This window comes from Lactuca sativa, chromosome 4, assembly GCF_002870075.4.
Source record: "Lactuca sativa cultivar Salinas chromosome 4, Lsat_Salinas_v11, whole genome shotgun sequence".
Taxonomy (NCBI): domain Eukaryota; kingdom Viridiplantae; phylum Streptophyta; class Magnoliopsida; order Asterales; family Asteraceae; genus Lactuca; species Lactuca sativa.
In genome coordinates this window covers 136095443-136100162 of record NC_056626.2, presented here as the reverse complement: position 1 = coordinate 136100162, position 4720 = coordinate 136095443, and the positions used below count along the sequence as shown (strand labels likewise).

General features: G+C 37.3%; 1 non-coding gene across 1 annotated transcript; it reads left to right on the top strand.

Annotated features, from left to right (window-relative positions):
• The first annotated feature begins 406 nt into the window (after window positions 1-406).
• LOC111886243 (small nucleolar RNA R71) lies at window positions 407-513 on the top strand. Its single transcript, XR_002848360.1, has one exon. It is a non-coding gene; the product is annotated as a small nucleolar RNA R71 (small nucleolar RNA).
• Window positions 514-4720: the final 4207 nt, after the last annotated feature.

Sequence of the window (4720 nt, the reverse complement as noted above, 5' to 3'; positions counted from 1 at the left end):
AGGTTTTCGCCAATTTTCGTCGTATCGATCGCCACTTGAATAGAAGACTTGAGCTCTCTTATTTCCATTCTCATCCAAATCACAATCCTTTGTTAGATGGGGCCCTATACAATTTTCACATCCCACCCTAATAGCATGGATTGTTTGATCCATTTTTGTCATTCTTCTATCAAGACTATCAAGCTTAGCTATCACCGCCGCCATGCTATCATTTGCCGAGTTCACTACTCCCCGACTTACTTCGTTTCTTGGATTGTGATATTCTCTAGAGTGCTTAGAGAATTCTTCGATTAACTCCTTAATTACCGGGGGCGGCTTCTTCGTGAGCGGGCCTTGGGAATCGAGCAATTTCCTTGTAGTGACATTGACTCCATCATAGAAAATGGAGACCTCTTGTTGGCTATTAAGGTCATGGTGTGGGCAATTTCTAAGCAAGCTCTTGTACCTTTCCCAAGCATCATAAAGAGATTCTCCGGGTTGTTGCTTGAAGTTGGCAATGGCTTTCTTTAGCTTGGCTATTTTGGAGGGCGGGCGAAAATGGTCTATGAATTCTTCTTTCATCTTGGCCCATGTGGTGACCGATCCGGGAGGAAGTGACTTTAGCCAATCTTTTGCAGCCCCTTTAAACGTGACTGGAAGCATGCGAAGAAGCTGGGTCTCGCGTGGAACATTCGGTACATTGAAGTAGTCAGCCACATCATTCACTTCGTCCAAGTGCTTGTAGGCATCTTCGTGATCCTTCCCGTAAAAAGGATTCTCCTTGAGTTGAGCCAGAATATGGCATTTTAGTTCAAAAGTAGCGGTCGCAGGAATTGCGGGTTTCACAAGTCCCGGGCCGGTGTCATCGCGCATCCTCTTCTTCCATTCCACCATGGGGACTTCATCGATATTAGCCATAGTGATAGCTAAATCGTCTTCCAATCCGGAGTCGTGCTCGTATGTGGGTTCTTCTTCTTCCTCGGTCTCGTACTCGATATCTTATTGAATTGGGTCTTCAATTATCAACGAGGCACTGGATCCTCCTGTTTCGCTTCTCCTTTTCTTGCTGAAAACGGACTTTAAGTTTTTGAGTGGTGAGTTCTTTGAAGAAGTGGATTCTCCAACGGTTTTGCCTTTGCTCCTTCTTAGTGCGGATTATGGGTCTTCAAAAGGAGGGACCAAAGGTGTATCAAATCCTCGGTTCATGAAACAACTGTAAACAAAACAAAAAAAATGCATAAAAAGAACAAAAAACGAAATAAAAAAATTAAAGCTGAAACAGCGATGTACTCGCCGAGTCTGCACGAATGCACTCGGCGAGTTCAAGGCAAAAACTAACAAAAATTTCTAGTTATTCTAAAAACGAAATTTTATTGAAACTAATTCTACTTACTGAATTACTTTTTAAATAACTTTGTGCAAGATAAATCCCACACAAAGGATCGATTAAACTAGAATTTAATGCTAATTTTAGAACCGTTCCCCGGCAACGGCGCCAAAAACTTGATGTGTGCAAACTCACTTAGTTTTAAACCTACTTTTAATTATCAAATAACACACAAAAGGCAGCGAACCTATCAATTGTGATATAGTTAAATAAGTAGGGTATCGAACACAAGGACGGCAAATTAAAACTAAAAACTAATTTTATCTAAATTAATTAATAAGTAGGGGTTTTCTCTAGTTTTACAAGACTAGAAACTTACTAACTATTACTTACTTAAAAACTAGAAAGCAAAGGACTAACTAAATTCAATAGCGGGAAGGAACTTCTATTTAGTTCAACTCAATTGATCCTATGGTTGATTACAAGGTAATGGTGCAATGGATTAATTCTTTTGTCGGTTACCGATTCAAGTGATTAGTTTCGCATTCACTACACTAATCCTTAGTAAATAAACTAACATAAACAGTGACCAGTTGTCCAATTTAATTAAATTTACTAGATTAATTATTCGGGTTAAGTTAGACTTGCAATAGTTAACTAATTTATTGTTTTAATTAACTTCTTGTTTGATGGTCATCTCACAAGCTTGCACATGAATTTACTCAATTTTCTTATTAACTCTAGTTTCATATTCATTAATATTAGACATATGACAATAGTGTTCACGAAGCATATGAGATTGATAATCAATACATGTTCATGCTAATCAATTATCTCCCTATTAACAGAAAATTAATTATTATTCACACACAAGGTTCTTTAGCAAGCTAAACTAACAAAATTCACCAACTTAGAATTAATCCTACCAACAATCAAACCATATTATCAATTTTGTATCCCCAAACAGAAGTCTAAAGGTTTTAGCTCATAATTGAAGTAAATAACAGCAAACAAACAGAGTCTAATTGTTTAACCATAATGACAAAACAAAAGACTAAGTGGAATGATGAAATTTGCCTCAATTCTCCTTCGGGATTGAATTCTAGCTTATGACTTCATCTTCTAGGGTTTTTCTGACTTCTTGATCGCAGCAAAACTCTTCTGAATCGTCCCAGACTTCCTCTCTATCGTTCTGTGGAGTTATCTTTATATATACGAATCGACTCATCGAGTCAGGTGGCGACTCATCGAGTCCATCTCACATTCCCCGTATTGTGATAACTCTCTAGGATCCCGAGTCTTTATCTTCTCAATTCTTCGATCGGACTCGCCGAGTAGTCGGCCCTACTCGTCGAGTAGGTGCTTTTTTCAATGTTTTTCTTCTTTGTTCCATTCTCTAACTTCTAACTGTTTCTCCCGCTTCCTTTCGCTTCCGAGCTTCATTTTTGGACTGAAAATATAATTCAAACACTTTTAAGTACCTTTTTGTCCATAAAATGCAATAATTTAGCTAATAAATGAATAAAAATGTATACTTAATATGAACTAATTATGCACATATCAGGGTAGAAATCCTTTGAAGGGTCCAGCAAATTTATCGTTTTTGGCTCTTGCGGTTGGTCTACCAATGAAAGGATTTTCTCGTTGGTAGTGGGTGGATCAGCCTCTTTTTTGTCAACCTCCAACACCTCCTTTACAACTTCCATATCAACATTCTTAATTTCTACTTCTTCCTTGACAACCTTCTCCACTTCTACTTCTTCCTCCTCTTCTTCAAATTTCAATCTTGGATCATCAAAAAATTTCCTATCGTTCAAGGTAACGGTAGAAACGATATGCCTTGTGTCCTTAGCAGTTTGCAATGGTAATTTGCCTTGAGTTTCCATTATACTCACACATTAAGTAAGTTGTGCAATTTGTTGCTCTAAGCTTTTGAGGCTAGATTTGGTTGTTTCTTGGAAGATTTGGGTAGTGGTGGCAATGCTTTTGACAATTTCTTCCAAAGACATGCTCGAAGTTTCAGTTTGTAGGGGAGGTGGAGGATATTGTTGTTGGAACTGTGGAGTTGGTTGGTATTGGTCATTTCCCTAAGCTTGGTATGGGTTTTGGCGTTGGTTGTTTTCCCACCATTGATCATGTTGAGGTTGATCATAACTCCATTGGTTTGTCCAATAGTAGCTTCCTATTTCTTTCACTTCTTCCCATTCTCTTGTAAATGTGGACGCGTAGTGGAATGAAGTCCATTTTGAGTGCAAAAATTGCAAGGAATAGGTGTGGGTTGCGTACTTTGGTCGTTTCCAATCATCATAACTAACTGGGCTAGCTCAGAAAAGTTGTCTTCTATATAAGGAGTATTCATTTCTGAGCGACACTTTTTTCTGTTTTTCTTTCTATTTTTTTTATAGAGATGTACCTGCTCACAAAAATCTAGGCATAAACAATTAGTAACACCGTGTCCCCGGCAAGGGCGCCAATTTGTTAGGCATGTCAGACCCAACAAATAAAGAGATACGATATACTCCAAAAAATCCCACAATATTGCACTAAAAGGTAGTACAAGGCAAGTAGGGTCGATCCACAGGGACACAGGATAATTAGTATATACCTATTTACGCAAGGTACTATGGTCACCAACAGTAAAGATGGGGGTTTAGAATGCAATGACTAAACAAACAAATTAAAAACACACATAATCGGCTAAATGAGTGAATTAATTTCAGATTTTGTAAGGACTCCAACTTCATGTATGACAATCCAGCAATGTCAATCAAAGGTGACAACACATTTGTTTCATTCTATCTAAGTTGGTACTTGAAAGTGTTAACAAGCTCTAATACTTTCCATACACCGCATTAATTAACCAAAACAAGCTCTTTGATTAACCCTAACCTTACTAACCTAATCTAAACAAGCTCTTAGAAGTAGATTAAAGGATTGCATTAAGCTTATTGTGAAGGTTCCCAACAACACTCAATACTCCTCACAAGCTCGGGAGCGTAAGAATGTGTGAAAAGATTTACACTAAATTCATTCAATAGAGATTAATTTAATGCTTGTTACTTGTTCAATTTCACAAAACAATTATGGATTTTGTAAAAGAGATAACTTGAATGACCTAACCCTAATTCAAATGGCCAATAAGAATCACAATTAGAATCAAACATTTGAGTAAATCTAAATCAAATTCACTAGATAGAAATTAAGAACAAACATCATGTCATATGATTGAAGTCACTACCAAGAAGTCAAAACATGAAATTGGAGAAACTAGGGTTCTAGCCACACATGGCTAGAACAAGATCACAAGTCTAAAAGATGAAATTAAGTGTAATTACAACTTACAAAAACGATAATTAATGTTTCCAAATGATTAACGGACAAACCCTTGCAAAAACCTTCGAATTCTCCTCTCCA